A 25802-nucleotide genomic window follows, 5' to 3' on the forward strand; every position below is an offset into this window, starting at 1 on the left:
TAAGAAACGGAGAATCGGTGCAGCATAGTGGTAGAATGTAGACTCTGAAGTGAAAATGCTTTATTTCGAATCTTGTGATTCACCAGCGGTGTGATCTTGTGTCAGTCAATTGGATGGTACACTGAACTTCCCCCAAGTCTAAATTTCCTCATCAGCTTTTGTAAGCCCCACTTTCCTCATCTCTAGAATTGCGAATGATGAATCAGCTCTACCTGAATCTCATGGAAAGGGTCCCCACAACAAAGACAGACTCTGTTGCTGGAAGGAGTAGGAGGGAATGCTAGGCGGGCGGTAACAACTGGTGTCCAGACCATTGGGAATCTACCCCTGGGTGCTAAACTCCTTGAGGGATGGGGCTGTGTCTCACTTTATGGCTTCAGTGCCCAACACAGTACCTAATACTTAACAGTTTCTCAGTAACTGTTTGTCGAATGAATCAACAATGAATGGATGAATCTCATAAGCAAAGTTTCAGAGGTCACAGAGCTGAAACAAGGAATATAGAAAGTAGCAGTGGGAAATATAATTGAGATGTAAGGGCCATAAAGTAGGCGGGCTTAAATGCTAAATTGAGGAATATTAGCATTACTCTGGAGGCAGTAGGGAACCACTAGACGTTTATGGACAAGGAAATAGCATCAGAGCTAAACCTTAAGAAGAGTGAATCAGTAGCTATATCTAGAATGAATTGGTGGTGGGACTCTTAGTCGATGGGAAGATGTTTCTAATAGAAGGTGGTGACAGTCATTTAGACTAGAGCAGTGGTTCTCTAATGGGGGTGGTTTTGCCCCTCTGGGGACATTTGGCAATGTCTGGAAACATTTTGTTGATTTTCATAACTGAGGGGGTATTATTGGCATCTGATGGGTAGAGGCCAGGGATGCTGCTAAACATCCTATAATGCATGAGACGACCCCCACATCAAAGAATTGTTCTGTCCAAAATATCCATAGCATCCTGCTTGAGAAACTCTGGGTTAGTATAGATAAAAAGAAGGGAAAAAATGGGGCAGACATGGGTACCACTGTGGAACCAGAACACTCAGAATTTTGAAAGTGACTGAATCTGTAAAGCACAGGAGGAGGTGGGGTTAAAAACCAGCATTCTGCCCTGGCTGGGTAGCTCAGCTGCTTAGAGCAGCATCCAAGCAGGTGGGTTCCGTCCCCACAGTAACCAGTGAATGCATAAATAAGTGGAACAACACAGTGGTGTTTCTCTCTCTCTTTCTCAACTCAGTAAATTAAAAAAAAAAAAAAAAAAATTTAAACAACAGCATTCCAAGATTTAAAACAGATAACTGGGAAAATGATAATGTCAGGAACAGAGAAGTCAGAAGGCAGACCAAAATTTAAGAGGAAATGACGAATTTGTTTTGAGTATGAGATGTTAACTGGATACCTTAGCACAGTGTACTCGTGAAGCCTAGCAAGAGGCCAAGACCAGAGACATAGGCGTTAGGAGACGTTTGCTTTGAGTTATTGGTTAAAGGAAGCAGAGCAGATGAGTGTCCCGAAAAAGAGCGAAGAGGAGAAAGAGTATAAGAACAGAATTTTCAAAGACTAGGGAAAAACATAAAAGTCTATTATTACAGGATTTTATAAAATCCTATTATTTTTCAGAATATTTCTCCACTTCAATTAATTTCCCCTGACAAATCCAACATATTAGTTAGAGTACCTGGAAGTGAGTATTTCCTAACTGTTTCTAAATTCTTGTTAAATCCATATCAAAAAGCCTCTTGTTCTCTTGTTTTTAAATAACTGTTTTATTAAATTTCTCAAATCCTCTTATAAATCCCAAATGTACAGTACTCTCAGGCTTGGCTTAATAGAACAGTATTTTTAAAGCCTTCTTTTCTTTTTATTCTGTAACTGTCTTTAACATTTAAGAATTATTTAGACATTGTCTTCAAGATTGGCCTTCTGCAAAATTGAGAAATAGGTTATTTGATTTCAGAGCATAGCAAGCTTCTGGTTTTTTTGCTGTCCATAGAGAAAAAAAAGTGTGAACATGTGTTTTATATACCAGCTTTGCCACTAGCAAGCTATGTGGCCCTTGATAATTTTCTCTCTCTCTCATTTTAAAAACCTTTTATTGAATTTTATCATACCTACAAAAAGCTTCGTGTTTTGTCAGAGACTAGCATAAAACGTTTAACATAGTGGTTGCCCACAGACCCATCTCAGTATAATTTATAGCCCACGCCTTCAAAATTCCTAGGCACAATTTAGAAGCACTAACTTTTTTAAAAGTTTCTAAAGTATTCATTCTGAAAAATGTCAAACCTACAAAAAGTTGAAAAAAATAGTACAAATAGCACCTGTATACCCTCATGTAGATTCACCTGTCATTAACTTTTGTGACATTTGCTTGCTCTATTTGTGCCTATCTACTTACTTATCTTCATTTTTTGCTAAATCTTGAAAGTACATTATAGATATCATAACTTTATCTCTAAATAGTTAGTATATATCTCCTAAAAACAAGGACATTCTGCTAGATAGCCACAATATTATCTCACTCCAGAAGTTTAACATTGATACAGTGTATTATTTAATACATAGTCAAAATTTTAAAATTATTCTCCAAATGTCCTTTAAAAGAGTTTTGGGGTTTTTTTCAAGCTAAGATTTAATCAAGGTTCATGTCATTCTGTTCTACCTTAATTTAGAGGAGTCCTTTGCATTCTTTGGTCTTTTATGACACCGATAATTTTGAAGATTACCAGCAAATTGTCTTGTAGAAGTCTCACAATCTAGAATCGCCTGATCTTTTCCCTCTGATTAGTTTTGGGTTAAATATTTTTACAAATATACTACACAGATGATACTGTGTCCTTCCAGTATCACTTCAGGAGACATATAATATCCGTTTGCCCATTATTAGTGATATTAAGCAGATAACTTAGTTAAGGTGGTATCTGCCAGATTTCTCCTTTGTAAAAGTAGCTTTTTCTCTTTTTAGTTAGTAAGTAACCCATCAGGTGATACTTTGAAGACAAAAAACTAGCCTCTGCTTTGGTCTTGGAGTTCTTATCTGACCTAGCCTTCTGGAATTCTTGCCAGTTTATTGACTATGGTTCACCAGAACTTTTTTTTTTTTTTTAATATATAAGCTAAACTTCATTATTTAGTTAGGTTTTTTCTGTTGGTTTGTTTGGTTTTTTTCCTTGAGTTAGCCAGAATTCGCTTCCATTGTTTTCCACCAAGTACCCTGACCCCTATAATGTGAGAAAACACAGTGCAAAATTCCTACCTCACCAGGGTAAAAATTCACATTATCTTGAAGGTTTCTAGAGTCACAGTATTGTTGTATGTTTTTTTATGTGATACACCACACAAAGGCGCATCCATATGGGACCTCGAGAGTTATTCCAGTTACATGTAGAAAACATTGTTTATTAATAGGTGTAGTTTATCAATATGTTGTGTAGCTCAGTCCCTCCTAGGCCTCACAGATAAATGCTATCCACGGCCATGGACTAATCATTGTTACCTAGTTGCGATGAGAATATGTTGATTGCATGCTTAGTCATTTCCATAACCCTTTGGACAATGAAGCAATATGGAACTAGTAACAGAGTAAAACAGTATATCCAAATTCTACTTGCTGGATCCAGGTGACCTAGCTTGCTAAAAGCAGATTTTAAAACCACATTAGGTAATTTTGCTGGAATTTCAGGGTGACTTGGGTTGTATTTGTTAATATAATAGCTATAGTAACAGAAAAATTCTAGAATCTCAATAGCTTAATACAATAGAAATTTAATTTCTCTCTCAGTCAAATTCTAACTGGTGTTTGGCAAATGGCCTTCCATAGAGTAACTGGGGCTCCCAGATTTCTTCCATTTATGGTCTGCCATCTTCTGTTGCTTGGAGTCCTTGGTTTCAGTAGCAGAAGAAAAGGATCATGCAGGGTTTTGGAATTGTATGGTTTATTGAATCAATTTTAAGCACACAGCAAGAAGCAAGAAACAAGAAAATGCAGCAGGTAACCAGAGTTAAGAGAAGGTGCCGGCATGGTGGACAGACCACTTGAATTCTGTGTTATGCAGTGTTCACATGTTCTGTATCTTACTAACGCATCAACCTACCCTGCTGATGGTCTGAATGAACAAAGAGGCCCAGCAGGTGGAAAGAGTCACCGACATGCGCTTCATCTACTGGAGAGAAGCAGGGGCGAGCGTGCCTGGCCAATAGCTGTATCTCACCGATGACCTGGTGAGTTTTATGGGCCAGGCTGAAAGTGCTGCATGTCACTCCAGTCCACATTCCAGTGACCAAAACTCAGACTACACCTGTCTGTAAGGGAGGCTAGGAACAAAGTGACACAGATCTGCTGAGCAGCCAGTCTTTCTCTCCCACAGAAGCTTGGTAGGCCCCCAAACCTGGGGCTATCTGTGAAGCGGAAAGGGACTTTAGATACTAGAGAAGGTGCAGTCTTCTAAGTACCCCCAGCCTGATGGTGTCTGTTTTGGGGGACTGGTTTGGCCACTCTGCTGCAAACTTTTACTTGTATTAAATACATGTTGATGTTTCATTCTGGCCTCAAACTCACACTCCTCTGCAGGGTCACTTCAATAGCTTAGAAGTACTGCCTCTGCTTTCTTAGTGTTTCTTTAGAAATGTTAAAGGCATCAGTAGCTAGCTGTGTAATTGTGATGAGCATGTGATCAGTTTTATGAGGAAGCTGAGCTCAGCAAGGTACAGGTATGAAAGTAACCTTCCTCATCATTGACAGTTTCAGGTAGATGTCCCTACCTGGGTGAAGTCTCAGGTATTATATCCAGTTACTCCCCAATAACAAAAAGGCCTTTGGTTTCCTTCAAAAATAAAGGGCTCTTGTCCAGATTTCCAGAAGCATGTGTGCCCAGGAGGAAAGAGACACAGGTTTATGAGCAGACAAAGGCTGTGAGAGGTTTGGTGAACCCCTACTTGGGGTTTTACCTTGAATGAATTATTGAAAAAAAATATTTAAAATGTGTTGCTCACTGGCATGTTACAAGGAAACCTACAAGGCCTAAAATGAAGTGAAAGCAGAAATTCTAAGAGATAAGGTGAGCACCAAAGTTGGCTTAGCCCTAACGTTTCTAAAGCGCTCTGGTGACCTTGAGCTTCCACTTTGATGTCTGCACAGTTTGGGGGACAGGAAGTAATGCCTAGGGCCTACCCAAGTAGAGAGTCTATGAGAAGATCGCCATAAAACTGGGATCCCAAAGATCCCAAAGAGAAATGCACATCACTCCGAAGTGTACAGCAAGAAAACTTTCCTGTCTGAAACTTGACCCTGGGTGAGGAAAATACAATAAAAAATCTCCTATGGCCTGGCCAGGTAGCTCAGCTGGTTGGAGCATCAGCCCTATATGCCAAGGTCGTGGGTTCATCCCCAGCCAGGGCACATACAGGAATCAACCAGTGAATGCATAAATAAATGGAATAACAAATTGATGTTTTTCTCTCTCTCTCCCTTCTTCTCTCCCTAAAATTAAGCCCGGCCGGCGTGGCGTGGTGGCTGAGCATCGACCTAGGATCCGGGAGACTGAGGTTCGATTCCCAGTCAGGGCTCATGCCCGGGTTGTGGGCTCGATCCCCAGTTGGGGGCTTGCAGGAGGCAGCTGATCCATGACTCTCTTATCATTGATGTTTCTCTTTCTCTCGTCCTCTCCCTTCCTCTCTCTGAAATTAATAAAGATATATTTTAAAAATAAAATAAAATTTTTAAAAATCTCCTTGCCCTGCCAGTTTGGCTCATTGGTTAGAGCATCGACCCAGGGACTGAAGGGTCCTGGGTTTGATTCCAGCCAAGGGCACATACATCAGTTGCAGGCTTGATCCTGACCTGGGTGCGTTCAGGAGGCAACCAATCGATGTGTCTATTTCACATTTATCTCTCCCCCCCTCCCTTCCACTCTCTCTGAAAAGCAATGTAAAAAATATCCTCAGGTGAAGATTTGAAAAATAAAATCTCCCTGAACATTTATAACACAAACTGGCTTCCAAGTGGATTTCCAGTCCAAAATCATTCTCCCCGTGAGGTCGGAAAACCTCAAATGATCATTGAACTTGAAGTGGCCTCAGCTTGGTAGTTCCCCAGGATATAGGCAGGAGGACAGCAGTTTCAATCCGGACCTCAAAGAAATTCCACAGATAAAATACCAAGGCCAATGATTCAGCTCACAGTAACAGATCTGAAACACAAGGAAAGAAGGCACTTAAAGCAAGAGCTAACAAAAGCAAAACAAGACTCAGATCTGCAAAGACATCAGAAGTTGCTGTAGTTAGTTATTCAGGCCCTACAGTAACGTGTTTAAAGTGTTTAAAGAAATAAAAGAGTGGCTTGAAAATATGAGCAAGGAACGAAAGGCTATAAAATCAGTTAAGCAGATATGTAAAGGGCCAAACAATTTATAGATACGACAATTTTAATAATTGGAGTTGAAAACTCAGTAGATGAAGTAAGTGTCAGAATAGAAACAGCTGAGGGGAGAATTCGTAGAAGAGTCCAGTCGAGGCTTTATAATCACATAGTTCCAGTCTCACTGAGGACAATTTCGAAATTCCAAATGTGTTCAAAGCTAACCCTTCTCCACTTCCCCGGCTCAGGCCTGCTTCAGGCCTCCAAGCCTGCGGTGGGGGAGGCGCCCTGTCAGCTGCTGCTCCTCTTCTTGAGGCTGTTTCTGACCTCTCTGCCCTGGGCCAGGAGAAAAAGAGGGTTTGGGGAAAGGAGATAGTCCCGTATGCCTGGTCCTATGCCACTTGGCATCAGTGCCCTCTGGGTTTGGAGACTGTCCAAAGCTGACTCTCTCCAGATTTTTTCTGAGAACTCCCCCTCCTTCCACATACCGTGACTGTAGCTCCCTGATGGACACAGTACTTCTCTGGCTGTCAGCTTTTAATAACTCCCTCAAACCTGGGCTTCTGGTGTTTTCCTTCACCTGTTGTGGGGCAAAGAGGCAAGATTCCTTCCTCTTCAGATGACCCCAGTCCAGTGCTTTTTATGCATTCCACTTTGTTCCCCGGACATTTTCCCCTTTGCCGCCTGTAAGTGTAAGTTCAGTTTACACCCAGTGTGACCCTGCAAGCAGGTGAAGCTTCAGCCAGACCCTCCAGCCTTCATGTTGGGCACGGATCGCACCCGTGTTCTTCTTCCAAAAGTCCAGGGGGCAAATTCTGGAAGGTCCTCTTAAGGCACCTCCCATTTGGCTTGGGGTAGAAGGAGCACACTCCTCCCTGTCCCCATGTCACGGTGGAGGAAGGAGAAAGCACTTTCCAAAGAAGCCCTTCCCTCTCCCCTCCATCTTTTTTTACCTCAGCTTCCATATACTTTCAAGGTAAACGGTGGGTTCGTGAAAGCCAGAAGTGTTTACATACTCTTAGCAGAGCCAGAGTGACTTGGGGGTACTGGTTAACCATCGCCTTGGTTTCAGCTTTGGGGGCTTGGCCAAAAGGGAGGGAAAAGCGCCATTTGAGCATCTCGTTTCATTGGATTTTATCCTAAATAATTGAAGTCATTACATTTTTAAATGAAACAGAAAAAAATGCAAATAAGATGCTATGGTTTCTTTGATGTCAAAAATTTAAGGCTGAAAATGCAAACCGCAGAGGGGAAAAGATATTCAAAATGCATGTTACAAGAGGTAATGCAGCCCCGGCCAGTGTGGCTCAGCTGGCTGGGCATTGTCCATGCACTGAAAGGTTGCCTGTTCCATTTCAGGTCAGGGCACATACCATTGCACACTCACCAGAATGGTTAAAACTAAAAACAGAAAATACCAAGTGTTGGTGAGAATATGGAGAAGCTAAAATTTTCCTATACCAGTTGGGTGGGAGAGTAAATTGATACACCCACAGTGGATAACTGCCTTGCAGTAGCTATTAAATCAGAATATTTGTCCTAGCAATTTCATTCCTAGGTATTTACTAAATAGGACATGCATGTGGTACGCTAAAATACACGCTAATGAATGCTCAAAGCACCATCATTCATTATAGCCTCAAACTGAAAACAGTTCCAGCTTTATAGATAATAGAATGGATACATAAACTGGTATATTCATAAAATGGAATACTATGCAGGAATAGAAATGAATGAGCTACTGTTACATGCAACAAAGTGGATAAATCTCACACAGGTAAAAGAAATTGAACACCAAAGTATCCACCCTGCAAGATTCCATTTATATAAAGTTTGAAAACAGGCAAATCTCTGGTGTTAAAAGTCAACAGAGTGATATGAGGCAGTGGGGAGAGGAGGGAATAGTGATGGGGAAGGGAAAAAAGGGTGCTCTAGGGTGCGGGTCATGTCCAATTCCATGTTCCATTGGCGATACGTGGTTTGTTCACTTATGATTTGTGCACTCTTCTGTGCTCATTTTATACTTCAATAGAAAAGGGAGTTTTTAAAGGCAAAACAAAACAAAAAACAATGAAGAAAAAAAACAGCTAAAAGAAGACAAAGACCAAATGTGGGTCAGAAATATATAAAGAACTCTGATTTTTTAGTCCAAACTGTATCCTCACTAGATTAACGATACTGAACAAATCATCTGATCTCTTTGAGCTTCAGTTTCCTCATATATGAAATAGGAATGATATAATAATACTTTCTCAGAGGACTGTTGTGAATATCAAATGAGAGAATTGTATAAATGTGCTTTGAAGATGGTAACAAGCAGCCCCGGCCAGGTAGCTCAGTTGGTTAGAGCATCGTCCTGATACGCCAAGGATGCAGGTTCGGTCCCTGGTCAGGGCACATACAAGAATGAACCAATGAATGAATGGAACAGCAAATTGATGTTTCTCTCTCTCTCTCAAAATCAGCCAATAAATAAAGTTAAAAAAAAAAAAAATGGTAACAAGCATCAGTTAAAACAGACATATTGAATAATAAAAAATTTCAAGGCCAATTTTTTCTTCATAATTGTTCTCTTTTAAGAAATCATACGACACCCAACTGAGAATCAGGTAACAGGCCTCCCATACAATTTAATCCTCATGAGTCACCAACAGATGTACTGTATAGCCACACAGATACAAGAGTCTGCAAGATAAATTTAGAAGCTTTTCATGGCAACAAAATATTGGCCTCTCAATATCACTGACTTGTCTCAATGGACAAGTGTAGGAAAGACTCTTTCTTTTAATCTGGATGTCTCAGTTACAACTATTTAGGTTGCAAATAACAGACACCAACTCAAGCTCACTTGAGCAAAAAAGAATGTGGAGATGTCTCACAGAACTCAAGGTCAGTAGAGTCGTTGGGCTTCTAAAACCAGGAACTATTCGGTCTTAAAAAACCAGGCAGAGCCTGCTCCCTTGTCTCAGCCCCACTTCTTTAAAATATCTGCTTCATTCTCACAGCAGACTGACTCTCCTTTCCTTTCCTGGGAACAGAATAAGGAAGGATGGTCCTGCAACAGTTCTGAGTCGACAGCCTTTCCTCTCAAAAGACCAGTCTAACCTGATGGGCAGTGTCTGGGTCTCAAATCAAATTTCCCAGGAGAAAAACAGTTTAACTTGCCTTGGGAAGAGTGATCACCCTGGTTTGGTTAGCTGGCCTGAACTACAATGTCATTTGATACAAATGTGTCTATTAGGTGCCTACCCCACTAAATCAGGGGTAAAATTCTCAGAGGAAAGGGGTTATGAGCTGGGAAGATGCCCATAAAAGTTTTTGTTGCAATTTCCTATAGATTTTAACTGTGGTTGTTGCCTCGATCAAGTTGCCTGCCTTTGTCTTTCTTCTTCTTTGAGTGTTGTTCCCCTAACCCTGCTGAGAATGAATATCAAACCACATGACTCTTGTTATCCAGGACAGCTAATTGGACCAGGGATTACTCTGTGGCCCATTACAGGTCAATCACATTTTTCTGTCAGAAACTTGGAAATGAAATGTGAAGGCTGGGTTAATTAAGACCGTGGAAAGTTGATGTTGGAATAGCAATGACTGTACCTACACAAGTGAAATACAAGCAGCTGGATGGAGAAATGGTAAAAAGAGAGACCATGCTGGCTTTTAGAAAAAGACACTGACTGGTTTCTTGCTTTGAATTACTGTTTTAGAATTACTTTCACAATGTCCCATATATTTTGGGTTTTTGTATTCTCACTTTCATTTTTCTCAAGGTAGCTTTTGATTTCTTCCTTGATTTCATTGTTAACCCCTGCTTTGTTTAGTAACATGTTATTTAGCCTCCATGTCTTTGTGTGTTTTTCAGTTTTTCTCTTGTGATTGATATTTTAGTGTCATACTATTATGCCATAGAAGGTGCTTGATATAATTTGTCTTCGTAAGTTTTATTGAGACTTGTTTTGTGTCCTAACATGTGGTCTATAACGATAATTTTCTTTAAAAAAATTTTTTTTTAATCCTCACCCAAGGATATGTTTTTACTGATTTTAGAGAGAGAGGAAGGGAGAGAGAAAAACATTCATGTGAAAGAAAAACATCTATCAGCTGCCTCCCGAACCTACCGCAACCCAGGTATGTGCCCTGACCAGAAATTGAACCTGCAACCCTTTTGGTTTATGGGATGACTCTCTAACCAACTGAACCACTGGCTGGGGCAAGGATAATGTTCTTTTAATTTTTAGTGACTTATTTGATCTTTCTACTTCAAAGATAATTAACTTTTATTTTTTTTAAGTTGTGATTTTATGTACTACATATCTATTTAATTTTTTAAAATTAACACATTAAAGATGTATTGATTCATTAATAAGAGAATCAGTAAGATGGTAAAGCTTATTCAAAATGTATCTCTTTAATTTTAAAATTAGTTCTATTAGAACTGTGTCCATTCCTCAAGCAAGTAATTTGAAATTATATTCTATTACTTTTAAAATATTATATATTAAAGATATAATGTTGGCAAAAATATAACCTAAAGAAAACTAAAAACATATTTAGATTAAAATGTTAGTTTAAAATAGTAATGATTTTGTCTTAAATTACTCTTAGAGGTGCCTTTTAGAAATCATTTTACATAATAACCTCAACATGAAGGTGCACAGGTGTACTTTCAAAACACAACCCAAAAGCAAAGCAAGCTACATCGGAGTGTAAAACTTCAGTTCAGACTTTATGTTTGCAATTGACTTGGCAACAAAATGTTCAAAGAAAGAATCATACTTGGGAAATCTGCCAATCTGGAAATGCCCCATTCCTAGAAGAAAAAAAAAAGGGACTTGGGGGCTGGGGGTGGCGATCCAGCATTTATTAAGCTTCTGTGCTATGCTGGGCATTCACATAACTATCTCACAGTAATCCTTACTGCACAAAATAGGTATGATCTCCTCCTTATGCAGCGGAAAATGAACTTCATAGCAGCTAAATAATTTGCTAAGACATCCTACCTGGTGATTGCTGGAACCCATTTATTATCTTCTAAATTCACACTTTTCTCCCTTCAGTGGCTATCTTACTTGGAACTATATCAACCGATGATTAGATTAAATTTCAGAATCTCAGAATCGGAACTTTTTTTCTTGTAAACAAAGAAAACTGAAAAATGGTTTTCCTATAGTTATTTAACATTATTAAAACTGTTTCTACAACTGCCTCTCTCTTTAAAAATCAATCTCAAAAAAAGGAGGACTATTTTAGATTAAAACTATGTAAAGAGATTGATGAGGTCCAAGACATGCTACCTCCAAATATGGAAAACGTTTTCCTCCCCTACAAAATATAATAATCAAACGCAATGTGTAGAAGTTTTTCGATCCTGGTTAGGAAAAGGACAGATATAGGAGCTATCCTTGGGAAAATTGGGGGGAAGCTGAATAAGAACTGGATATTGGATGATGTTATTGAATTAATTATTGATTTTATTGGGTGCCATAATGGTATTACAGTTATGTAGGAAGCTGCCATTTCTTAGGGATGCATACTGAAGTATTTAAGGGTTAAGTGTTATGATATCTGCAACTTATTTTTAAATGATTCATCAACAATATAAAATATGTATAGATAAGATCATTGGAGACTGATGAAATAAACATGGTAAAATGATAACAATTGTTAGATCTAGGTGGAGAGTATACAGATGTTCATTGTAATTTTCTTTTAATTTCTCTCCATGTATGAATATGTTCATAATAGTTTGGGGAGATAAAAACTTAGTCTGTAAGCTTCACTGAACCTCAGTTTTTTAAGGACACTATAAATTATGTAATTTAAATAGACAAGCTTCTATCAACTCTCCTACGAATTCGTATCAGTTTCATTCAAAAAGTGAGTTTCATTCATTTACTGAGTATTTACCCAGTAGAGAACACTCTCTTTGTGCAATACGCATTCAAAAGTGATGTGTAAGACAAGAATCCAGTGTTGGGAATTAGATTAGCACATGTTAAGATATTAGGATAATTAAATCATCAAAAAGTGCTGGGGAATTTGAGTCATGGGAGATCTGAGGACTATAGTAAGTGGGGTCTTGAGCTTATCTTTTAAAAATGGGGAGAGTTTGAATAGGAAGAAGTAAAAAATTACAGCTGAAAAGATCAAAATGAGTGAAGACATGGAAGTGAGGATGACTTTGGCATGTTTTATAAATCAAAGATAGAAAACTGTCATTCTAAACTTAAGATCACTAAGAGATAACTGGTACTTCTTCACTGAGTTGGTATAACTTCAGACTGAAAGTAAGATGTGGCCAGTGCAACCATATTACAAGTGAATATGTGATTTCCTTTACGTTTTTGAAATATTGGAAATAGCTCTCAGGTTCCCTTGATTACTTTTGAGCACCATTTGAGATGGAGAGGCCTTAAACTGCTAGCTACTAATATAGGGGCTGGTAACTTTTATTTCTAGTGGGTGTTATGTCCTTCAGGTGTGAGGAGATGATGGTTTGGACTAATATGGTAGAAAGTAACCAGTGGCAGCTAATAAAATAGTTCTGATGCAAAGGCTAATCTTGGCCTCTCTGTGCGGAGCTCCACTATTTATGAGGGAAATAAACAAATGATCTCTTTGTACATTGTATTAATCTAGGCAGGCCATGACCTCTTTGAAGTCATTCTCAAAACTATGGTCCTTGGTTCTTAAAAGCATCTAAGCCAATGCCAAACACATTCATTTCCCCATAAAACTAAATAAAGTCTCCTTGAAACTTACTGAGTAATTAAGGTTTACGAAGTTCTGGTATTCATAAACTAAAATCAGTGATTTGTTAGAATTTAGTGAGGACTAATTCAGTGTTCTACGAAGACAAGAAGCATGTAAAGCTCTATAGCGTATGTGCATATATGGTTGGTAGAAAATCCCATAATTTCCAGGAAGGACACTTTCATTGTCAGTATTGTTTTAGGTTGGTTATGGTTTTTAAAAGTTGCTATTCTTACATTCCATGCTCAGTTAAGCTTTATCATTATCAGTTTACTCTGGGGTTTTGATTACAACACGCAGTATTATATACTTGCATTAATACCATTTTAGCATGGGTATGTACACATTGTGTAAACAACAAATAAGCCATACTAGAACTGTAAAAATAGATGCATACATAATCTCTCCAAATTTTCCCATAAAGTGACACTTCATTGTATCCCCAACTTTTTTTTTTTTAGTATGTTTTTATTGATTTCAGAAAGAGGAATGGAGAGGGAGAGAGAGATAGAAACATCAATGATGAGAGAGTCATTGATTGACTGCCTCCTGCACCCCCCCACTGGGGATCAAGCCCACAACCCAGGCATGTGCCCTGACTAGGAATCGAACCGCGATCGCCTGGATCATAGGTGGATCGATGCTCAACTGCTGAGCCACGCCAGCTGGGCTGCATCCCCAACTCTTTTTCCAGAAAATGAGAATGAATATATAGGAAAGTAAGCAAAGGGTGTAGATTTTTCTAGAGTTTTCTCTCCTGCCTAAAGCTGTCATTGGCAAAAAATAGTTTGAGACCAGCTGCTCTATTCTAATTATCTGCTATTAATAAAAGCCCAAGCCTTTTCTTTTTTTGGACTAAATAAGGGTCTGAATTATACAGGGTAAATTTGAGAAATACTATGATCTATTAAAAATCCATCTGTTTACATTTCTTCAGTATAATATAAAATTGTTTATCTGATGGCATCCTGACAACAGAATTTTTCTAAAAGGTTTATTTTAATGATCAACCATTTAAAAAATCAACCTATTGAAGTAAGAAAGAATTATTTGCTACAGTCATGGTTAGAAGTGACAATGTGATATACTTAGGATGCAAGAGATGGCTTAATTTTTCTGAGTAATGACTGTTTTAAAAGTGTTAAATTGCAATTTTATATTTGCACATATTTATGTGAATATGTAAAATATATATGAATATTAACTATTTACTATATGCATGATAAAAATGTCTTTTCTTTCATTATGCATTTTAAGATACCTAAACTCCAGAAAATTCTTTGTTTTGGAACAGGTTAGGTTACAAAAATTTAGAATGAGTGATTGCTCAGTTCTGTGTAATCTGACTTTACAATTGCTCATACAGTTATCAGGATGGACCTTAAAAGGTTCTGTTGATAGGCTGATTGGTCTAAAACTGGCAGCGCAGCAGTGTGTTTGGCCCATGCAACTTTTTAAAAAATTAATTGAATTAATTCTTAATATTGAAAAGCTGGAAAATTTATGTAAAAATCTAGATGTGAGGTTTCTTTTGGGGAAAAGAGGAATGCTTTTTTCCCACCAGGTCTATATTTACTACTCAGACAAAGTGGTGAATCAGCTGGCTCTCTAACTGGGTACCTGTTATTCCCGACACTGATGCTGAGGATTAATTGCCATTTAGTATCATGCTAGCGCTGTGTGTTTTTTATACTCATCTTCACTCATTTATTTCCTGCTCTGTAGGTATTTGGGTGTATAATATCTGGGTTAACTTCAGAGGACTTGGGATATATATGGAATGTGGGCTCAGTCCCATATAAAAGTGGGGCCAGCCGGTGTGGCAGAGTGGTTGAGTGTTGACCTATGAACCAAGAAATCCCGTTTGCTTCCCGGTCAAGACACATGCCAGGGTTTCAGGCTGGATCCCCAGTAGGGGCGTGCAGGAGGCGGCTGATCAATGTTTCTCTCTCTCTCTCTCCCCCCTTCCTCTCTCTCTCAAATCAATAAAAACTTTTTTTTTTTTTAAATAGTGGGAGTTCCAATTTCAGCATGCTGGCCCTATATTTCTGAGAAAACCCAACTAATGTTGATTTCTATTCAACTATAATTTCATTTGTTAGCTAATGATATTGTGCTTATTTAAAAATATATTGCCTTAGTATTTTTCTAGCTGTGTTTTGTGGAATGCCAGAAAATGGCCTGGAGAACAGTCGCTTCTCTGGTCAATTAAACTTGGGTAGCACTGAATAGTAGAGTCCCCTCTTGATGCTTAATGCATAGAAGCACATTGAGGGCTCTGAGAGGTCCTGAAGCAACTTTGTTTAATAGTTAATTAAGTAAACTTATACAGAGAGGAAGATTTCTTTCTTTGAAAAATTATTCTCTGAAAAAAATCTTCACTTGGAAAATGCCTCTTCCATCCATTCTATACACTCATTCAACACATATATATATGGAATACCTACTATGTGTTCTTTTCACTTTGTATGAGCCTCTCACTTCTCATGAAGGGTATTTCAGGACATTAGCTGCACTATTTTTTTGTTTTGCCACTAATGGAGAAAAAGAAAAATAAGGAAACACTGACAAAACTAGCTAGATATGTGGAATTATAAAGAAGGCTGAATGGGAAAATTGCGATGCTTTGACAAAAATTTGGGGAAAAGAAATCTGATTTGGAGCATATGTATCAATTAGGATGCATTTGGCTGCAAGTAAAAGAAATTTCAACCACACACATATATGTAATAAGGAAAATTATCATCTCACTTAATGAGAAATTCAGGGTTAGTGTGGTTCCAGGCTTATTTAATTCAGTAGCTTGGCATCTTCAATGATTAAGGTCCTTTGCACACTTGGTCGTTTTCCTGCGTAGTGAGTTGGTCTTTGTCCTTAAGCGTGCCTTTTAATAGTCACAAGATGGCTGACAGCTCTAAGTATCAAATCCTTACAAAATAATATTAGCTAAAATTTACATAGCACTTTTGATAGGCCAGACACTGTTCTAAGCATAGTACATATATTAGTTCCTTTGCCCCTTACACCCGTGAGTTACTTTTATCGTCCCCACCTTACAGATGTGAAAACTGAGGTAGAGGGAAGCTAAGTAACTTTCTTTGTGTCACCTTGCTAGTAAGTGGCATCATAGTGAAAAAAACTGCAGGTTGTCTGGCTCCAAGAAAGGAAGAGAGTATCTTTCTCACATGCCTTTATAAGAGTAAGGAGAACTCTTTAAACCCCTCTACTTTCTGCATATTTCCCCTCAAGTATCATTGGCCTGATTTGCATTACATGCATATTCCTAAACCAATCACCCAACGGGGGAATGAAATTATCTTGGGTAGTTTAGACTAATCAGATTAATGTCTGGGACTGGAGAGTAACTAAACCTACCCCCACACATCAACCAAGTGAGGTTCCAGAGCAGGGCACAGTCAAGGTGGGGAGGCTGCGGGGAAGGCAATCAACAGTGCTGCAGACTGAAGTGCCATGGGATCTTGGAATGGACAGATCCAGGAGGCAGCTGAAGACACATCAAAGGGTGGGGCTGGTGCTCCACACGTGGGGCTCAGATGCATTAGCGCAGTAGTTGGAGTCATGAGAATGGGGCATATTGCCAGAGAAAATGGTGTAGAAATCATAGGGCTAGAAGCTGAACCTTAAAAGAATTGAGGGGAGAGATGATTGGAACAGTATAGTCAAAATGCTGAGAATTATTTAAGCTGCGTGATAGGTACATGGGGTTCATTATATAATATTACTGTCTGTTTTTGTGGGGGTCTGAAAATTTCTGTAATAAAAACTTTTGAAAAAGAAAACAAAAACCACGAAAACCTTGGAAACTGTCTCTCACTATGAAGGAGCTTCCTGCTCTTGCTTCAACAACAGCCCTGCAGCCTTATACCTTATAACCCTTGTCCAAGGTGTGAACCCACTTCCATACTTCGAGACAAGTTCTGGTAACAAGCAGGGAGGATGTTAAAGGCCCTAGTTTGGTTTCTCACTGGTTTGCTTCCAGCCGTTGCTGCTGCTGGCTGCTATGGGAGCCTTTGGCTTCCTCTCCCATCACCATTTCTACTTGGTTTCAGAGCCTGAATTTCTCAATCCTGATCTGCAATCTTTCTGTGGCCAATTATCTAAGTGCTGGGATCTCTACTATTTGCCAGAAACGTAAGGCCTTTATCTAAAGGACGTTAAACGTGGGCATTATTATGAAACCTTTTAAACTAATAGCACTCAAGTCCTGCATGTCCCTTTCACCATGAATTTTTCATTTGAGAATATTCTTACAGCTATTTCCCTGAACACTTGTTCTTAGAATAATCAACCTGTGGCTTTACTCCTGTGTTCGTCTCCTTGATGTCTGCTCTATACGGAAAGTCTGCTTCGATTCTTAAGATTAGCGCTCATGCCCTGGCCAGTTTTGCTCAGTGGTTAGAGCGTCAGCCTGTGGACTGAGGGGTCCCGGATTCAGTTCCGGCCAAGGGCTTGTGCCTGTGTTACAGGCTTGATCCCTGGCCCTGTCGGGAAGCATGAGGGAGGCAACTAATCGATCTCTCTTTCTCTCTCTCTGAAAAGCAATGGAAAAAATACCCCCGGATGAAGATTAAAAAGAAAAAAAAAAGATTAGCACTCATGCCCAGCTTTAATAGCGGGAGAAAAAGAGCTTTCAGACAAGTAAGCAGGAAAAGAGTGGTTGCAGATGTGGAAGGAAAACAAGGGAAAGTAGTACATTTCCTTTAGGTGTCTGAAGCATGTGCAAACCGCCACATTGCATAAGCAAATGGCAGCGCTGCTAAGAAGCAAAAGCTCAAGAGTTGGCAGAAATGTATAGTTTATTGTAAAATGAAAACAAAGCAAATGGATAATGTAAATAAGCTTGGGCATAAATGCTAAACTGCTTACATAAATGGCTGATATTAGTGTTTTCCACAGCCAAGCCTATTTAAACATTTTGTAGTTTTGCAGCATTTATACAGTTGGGCTCCAAGTGGAAAGTGTTTCTGATACCACCCACTGTGTTATAACCATAATCTCAATCATCTCAGGCTCGTGACACAGGCTTTAAAACACAGAAGGAGCGTGTGGCCCTAGGGCAGCCAGTTTGGGCCTCCGAGGCTCTGGGGTTGCATGCAGGTCGGTGATCGCTTGATCAGCTTCCTCTCTTCGGAGGAAGTGGGGTGTGGGGCCCGCCCCGCCTTGCTGGGGTGGCACTGGGGAAAGGGAGAACATCCAGTGAATTACTTGAGAACCCCTAAATTCAATTCAATAAGTACTTATTGAGGACCTACTGTGTACAGTGCACAACAAAGTTCTTGCTGAATTGGAGATTACTTTCAGCAAGGTTATTACTTCTCATACTTTTTTTTTTTGGCGCAAAGCGTCCCTTTGATAAATCCTGTGGGTTCCTTCTTAGAATAATGTTTTTAAACTCATAAAAGTAAGTTCATAAGATTTCAGAGGAAACCAATTATATTGAAATAGTCATCAAACTTAATAAAACAAGCTGTAAATTTATGATAAAGTAATATAATATGCTTCTTTATGAATACTTTAAATAAGATCTAGTGGTGAGACTAGTGATTCCTATAATTTCAAAATAGTGTTGAGTATAAAGTATTTCAAGAGATTTGCAACAACTCTAATGTGATATGAAAATATCAGTAATTTCTGTTGGTAATAAAGTCACAGGTACTACTAGTGATATCTCACAAAAACTTCATTTTTTAATGGGGTTTCATGTCTTTCATGTCGACCTTTCCTCTTTTTTTTTCTCTTGATCCAAATTGGCCTCATCCAGTCTAATAGCACCATGACTCACCAGCCTCCCTCTTCCTTACAGATCCTCTCCCTTCCTTAATCTTTAAGCTCTTAGGATATCAGATCCTGGTTAGCCTCAGTCTTAGGAACAAAGACTCAGGTCTGTTGACCACAGGAACAGAGTTTTGGGTCAAACTAAAGATAACATACTGTCTTCGGTTCTGTTTCAGCCCCTGCTCATGAAAGTGGAACCACACCCTCACAAAACCAGGCAGAACAATGCCATGGCTGACCTCCGGAGCTGATACAATGATCAGATACTCCTTACCCCGGCCCCAACCAATCAGTAGAACCCATGACTCCTTAGTCACCATGATTAATAATTTTTCCGGTATATAATCTATAGCAGTGTGAGACATCAGGGAGCCAGATCTTAGAGCATTAGCTCATCAGGGACTCCAGGCTTGGTGTCATTTCCTTAAATAAACCTCTACTTTCTTTGCTGCAAACTTCTGTTTGAGTTTTATTGGGCTTTGCGGGCAAATGGATCCCTTTAGTGCGGTAACAGTGCTGCTGCTGTTTCTTGTCTACATTCATAAGAAAGAAATGCTAAACTTCAGTTAGAGGTTAGTAAAAATAAATGTGTAATTTTTCCCCCCATTTGAGTTCATAAACTTGTGATTTTAATCCCCTTGGACTCTATGGACCCCAGGTTAAGAACTTCTATTGCTGGCTCTGGCTAGGTAGCTTAGTTGTTTAGAGTGTTGTCCCCATACATTATGGGTTCAATCTCCAATTAGGGTACATACAAGAAGCAACCAATGAATGCATAAGTAAATGGAATAATAAACTCATGCTTCTCTCTCTCTCCATCCCCCCCCCACACCTTCCTCTCAAATCAATAAATTACCCTAGCCTGTTTGGTTCAGTGGTTAGAGCATTGGCCCTCAGACTGAAGTGTCCCAGGTTCGGTTCTGCACAGGGGCACGCACCTAGGTTGCAGGCTCCATCCCTGGAGGCAACCAATTGATGTGTCTCACTCCTAGCGATGTTTCTCTCTCTCTCTCTCTCACCTCCTCCTTCCACTCTCTCTGAAAAGCAATGGAAAAAATATCCTCAGGTAAGGATTAAAAAAAATAAATAAAATCAATAAATTTAAAAAAAAAATTTAAAAAGAACTCATCCTGTGTGTGTGTGCACACAGAGAGGGTAGAATGTTAGAACAGTAATTACCTAAATAATTAAAGTATGAGGCAGAATAGGGTAAAGTGGTCTAGAATTGGAGCAGCAAAGCGCTGTAGCAATTCACTCAGGAGAGGAAACCAGAAAAGGCTTAAATCAGTAAAGGGGAAGAAAATAAAATAAAATATGGGAAGCCCAGCTGACATGGCTCAGCGTTTGATAATCGACCTAGAATCCAGGAGGTCGTGCTTCGATTCCCAGTCGGGGCACATGCCCTGGTTGTGGGCTCGATCCCCAGCACCGGGCATGCAGGAGGCGGCTGATCCATGACTCTCATCATTGATGTTTCTATCTCTCTCTCCCTCTCCTTTCCTCTCTCTGAAATGGATAAAAATATATTAAAAAAAAAAAAAAAAAGAAAGAAAATAAGGGAAGGCAGGCACTTTGTCTTCTAGGTCATCCTTTCCTTCCCATCCTCCTTCTCCCTAGCTCATTCAACTGACTAAAGCTGGTTTATCTTTGGAACTAGCCTTAGGTGGAGCATGATTTAGAGCAGTTCTCGGTTTGGTTTCAGGATCCCTATGCCGTCCTACAAATCATTAGGTGTCCAAAGAGCTTTTGTTTGTGTGGGTTATATCTATAAACATTTATTATACTAGAAATTAAAATTGAGAAATTTAAAAACATATATTAATTCATTAAATAAAAACCCAGTCTGTTTATATAAATAGCTTTTTTTTTTTTTTTTTTTTGGTGAAGCATAAGTATATTTTCTAAAACAATAAAAATATTAGTGAGGAATGATATTGTCTCTATTTTTGTAAAACTCAATCTCTGGCTTAATAGAACAGTTGGAATCTGTATCTGCTTTTGCAATGTGTTATATAGCCTCTGGAAAACTTCACTGTATTCTGAAAGAATGAGAGTGAAATTGGCAAATAATGTCTTAGTATTATTGTGAAACTGGTCTTGACCTTGAGGACCGACCCTCTGGGGCCGTCAGACCATCTTTGAGAATTGATTTAGGAATTTCTTCTAATATTTTTCTTCTTTGTTTTATGATTTGAATTTTCTTCAACTACAGATAAAAATAATTCTATTACCAGAAATAAATGGTATAAAAATTCAAATGTGACACATCCGGGCGTGGCTCAGCAGTTGAGCATGGACCTGGGATCCAGGCCATGGGGGTTCAATTCCCGGTCACGGCACATGCCCAGGTTGCGGGCTTGATCAATGACTCTGTCATCATTGATGTTTCTATATCTCTCTCCCTCTCCTTTCCTCTCTCTGAAATCAATAAAGATATATTTAAAAAAGAAAATGCAAATGTGTGTGTGCTGGATAGCTCTTGTTGTCCCTCCAGGTATCCAGCTGTCCCTTCACCTTTTTCCATCCTGTTCTGTGACCTATATGAATAGTATCAACAGGCTCCAGTTAGGTTTGGCCAATGAGAAGCACTTACAAGAGATCAAAGGGAGGGAGCAGAGTGAGGTTTGGGTATTTATTTCCTACTTGATGAAGGCTCCCTATATGTCCTTCACCAAGAGTCAGAGTTCTTGACATGGGACCCTCTACACACAACCTACACACAACCCTCTATCAGGTTTCTGCAAACCCTTCCTATACTCATCCCTGTAGGCATATGGATGACAATGCACCTCCCTTTACTAACCCAAAGGGATTAGGCCTTTTGACTTATCTCTACCCTGTCTGCACCTTTGGAAATAGTCCCTTTATTACACTGTTTTTCAAAATTCCTAATTTGAGTGCACCATTTGTTCCTTGCCGACTGTGACTAATGAAAGCTGTGAGAGTCATATGATGTTAAGGATAAACTTCAGTTAAAGTATTCTCTATGACATCAGATCCAGTTGATTTTAATGGAAGTTAGAGAGCTGTAAAGCCCTGTTGTCTCAGAGTCTGAGGCCTTTAAGGCTCCAGAAAGAGAGCTGGGTGCACTGAAGACCTATTGGTATCTGTAAAGACTTCTTGGTTTTGCCCCTGCTTGAGTTTATTTTTATCTGTGTAAAATTAAAACAGAAATATAGCTGTAAAAGTATTTTAAAATGCTAATGTGGCCATGCTTCTGGGCAGCAGTGTGCCAGTGCCAGGCAATTAATCATGATTGGTCTAAGTCAGTGGTTCTCAAAGTGTGGTCCCAGGACCAGCAGCAGCAGCAGCACCTGGGAACTTGTTAGAAATGCAAGTTCCCAGGCCCCACCTGAAACCTATTGAATCAGAACTTCTGGGGGTGGGTCCTAGCAATCCATGTTTTCACCAGCCCAGTTTTACTGTAAGCAAGTCACAACATCAGAGTTCCCTAATTTTCTGGCCTCCCTTGCAGGTACATGTGATTTCCTCATACCCTACTGCCTTCAACTTGAACATCTTATCTGAAGCTGCATTGAATGTGCTGCAATCTTGGAGCAACAAGATACTTGTAAAATCACTGACCTTGACATCACTGTTGGCCTCCAAATGTCTTGTTATGTGAAAAAAATGCCATCCCACACCTTCCAGTTTTTAAGCCAGTGTTCAGGTTTTCTGTTCGTTGTAGCTAAACATATTTCTAATTAATATAACATGGTTTTTAGAAAAAGACTTTCCCCTCATGATGATAAGAATTTTAAACAGTATTTTAATATTAAAATGGAGCAGAGGGCAAAATTCTTACGGATTTTAAAGATAATTTTTAACATGTGTGGCCCAATTCTTGCTAAATCCCTAGATACCTAGTGATAAAAGGGCCTCAGGGCTAGGAGACCTCCTCTGGAAATGTTTGAGAAGCACTTTTAAGAGAAACTGTGTGGTTTCATGAAAGTCAGTGTTGATCATTTCTAAGAAAGTAGCAATGGTCAATGAAAGGGAAAACTTGTTTCCTACTCTGTTTACAACACTTCTGAAAACAAATCAGTGAGTTGTTTTCCTCACATTAAACAATTCTGACACCACCTGGACTTAGTGCAGCCCCCACAGGTTTAAAGGCTCAGTCACAAGTCCTAGGTTGTGACCTGTACTTCTGACCAACCAGCTATAAATCAGGAGTTACCACAACCCCCTCCTTCAGTTATACAATTTGCTAGAACAGCTCACAGAACTCAGGAAAGCACTTTACTTACTATTGCCAGTTTATTATAAAGGATACAACTTAGGAACAGCCAAATGGAAGAGATACATAGGTGTATGGAGGGGCTTGGAGCTTCCATTCCCTCTCTGGGCTCACCACCCACCCAGCACCTCCATGTGTCCACCAGCCCATGAGCTCTCCAAACCCAGTCATTTAGGGTTTTCATGGAGGCTTCATTAACTAGGCATGATTGATTAAATTATTAGTTGTTGGTGATTAAGTTTGTTCCTAGCTCCCCTCCTCTCCCCGGAAGTGCAGAATGGGGCTGAAAGTTGTAACCCCCTCATTTCATGGTTAATTCCTCTGGCAACCAGCCCCCATCCTCCAGGTTACCTCATTAGCATAAATTCAGGTATGGTTCAAATGGGTTAATGGGTTTATTATGAGTAGCAAAAAATGTTCCTCTCCTATCATTCAATAAACTACAAGGGTTTTACAAGCTCTGTGCCAGGAACCAAGGATAAAAACCAAATATATATTTGTTTTTATATCACAGTATCATAATTAATTTCAAAGGCAGCAGTGCCTATCATCTACCATAGTACCCAATTCACAGTGAATGCTTAATAAATATTTGTAGAGTAGAACTGGTGAATTCTTTTTTTTAATGAAGAAAACATTTATTTGTGGAACATTTCCAGTAGTTAAAAAGGGGATGGAGACCTAGCCAGTGTGACTCAGTGGTTAGAGCGTCGGCCCTCCAACTGAAGGGTCACAGGTTTGATTCCCATCAGGGGCATGTACCTTGGTTGCAGGTTCGATCCCCGGCCAGGGCACGTGTGGGAAGCAGCCAATTGATGTGTCTCTTATCTCTCTCACATCAATGTTTCTCTCTCTCTGTCTCTCCCCCTCCCACTCTCTCTAAAAAATCAATGGAAAAAATATCAGCAGGTGAGGATTAACAACAACAAAAAAACACCAAAAACACCCTTGAAGTTTGGCACTGAAACTCCTTGTCAGAGAGAGAGAGCACAGTGTTCTACATATAATGGGCACATAAATATGCTGACGGAATAAATGAAATTTCTTCTATGTGACGTACAAAGAGTCCAATTCAACTGACTGGCACTGTATTAGGTACTATTATATACCTTATTTCATTTAATCTTTGAAATAACTGTGTGAAGTAGGCAGCACTGGATTACTAGTGACTGAGTGTGAGCTAAGTGCACCAGCAAAACTGGGGCACCCAAATTTGTTTGGAGAAAATTGACATTTGATATCCTACTTAAAAAAGAACATTAGAGTACTGTAGCCAATATTAGAAAAATCAGAACTTTTTTCAACATTATACTTAGTATTTTAAAGTACATATTAGAGAGTGCTTCGCATTACTAAGAGCATCTAGTGCTCTTCATCTGGCTTCGGAAGATGTTACGATTCCCATTTTGTAGAACAAACTAAAGGCTCAGAGAGCTTAGCTACTAGCCCAAGTCACACATCTAGTTAGTAGCAGAGCCCACTATGATATTATTTAACGTTTATGATGCATTATATACAGAAGTGGGCAAAAGTAGGTTTACTGTACCATTCTTTTGAGTTAATAAAGCCACTGTAAATATCATAACCTGCATGTCTTTTTTCCATACGACCAATTTTTTAAAATATTTTTTCATTGATTTTTTTTTTTTTTTTTTGAGAGAGGGAAAGAAACATTGATGTGAGAGCCAAACATCAATCAGCTGCCTCCTGCATGCCCCCTATGGAGGATTGAGCCTGACACCCCAGGGCATGTGCCCTGACCAGGAATCGGATGATCAACCTTTTGGTGCGTGGGACTACCACTCAACCGAGCCACACCAGCCGGGGCCCATACGAACAATTGTAAACCTACTTCTGCCCATCCCTGTATTTATGATAATATATACTAATTTTCCTTTTAAAGTTGTGAATCCTTTGGGGCATTCTTTAATGGCTTAGTGTTTTAATCAAAGAAAGCACACAACAAAGTTAATCTAAATATCTGTTTTGATCCCTGTTGTATTCTCAACACCTAGAATAGTATTCAATGCTTTTGTTTTTAGTGATTGAAAGAATGATGTGCAGTCATTAGCCCACCTGAATGGTTGTGTTTTGTGTTAGTTTTGAGGTCAACCAAGGGAAAGTGAGAATGAAATCAAGGAGACCAAGAAGCTTCTACGATGCCCTTCTGAAGCACTCTCAAGACAAGGGTCCCCGGATGTCTCTGCTTTTATGATCTTTAGGTCCCTATCTTGAAAGCTGGAGTCCCAAACTATATATCTCCTGTATAAAAGTGTCGGGCAAAGGAGTGTGACTTAAGAAATTTTATTCTATAGTTCCTTTAAGGAAATTTTCTGAAAGCTGTATGATCCCATAGTCGTAATAAAGGAAACAAAGTAAAGATAAAATCTGAATGGGCCTACTTCTTTTTCTTCATTATTTTTCCTTCCAACATGCAGTAGTGGGGTCACTGAATTTTAGTTTACTTGCCTCCATTACCTACACCAGAGGGTCTCAATCATTGGTGCACACAAAAATCACCTGGGAATTTATTTAAAAATTCACCTCTCTAAGTCTTGTCCCCAGCATCCCTAATATTATAGGTGTGATTCTAATGCTGGCGGCTTAGCTATCACGCTGTTGGAAACACTGTCCTTATGCAAACTTGAGGAGCAGACCA

General features: G+C 39.3%; 1 long non-coding RNA gene across 1 annotated transcript in view; it reads left to right on the plus strand.

Moving 5' to 3' along the window:
* Positions 1–25528, plus strand: part of LOC308566172 — a 108690-nt gene extending 83162 nt beyond the window's left edge. The window contains exon 4 of the long non-coding RNA XR_014000134.1: positions 22379–25528. This is a non-coding gene — a long non-coding RNA (uncharacterized lncRNA). The remainder of the gene's footprint in view (positions 1–22378) is intronic.
* Positions 25529–25802: the final 274 nt, after the last annotated feature.

This window comes from Miniopterus schreibersii (genome assembly GCF_964146895.1).
Source record: "Miniopterus schreibersii genome assembly, chromosome: 13".
NCBI lineage: Eukaryota > Metazoa > Chordata > Mammalia > Chiroptera > Miniopteridae > Miniopterus > Miniopterus schreibersii.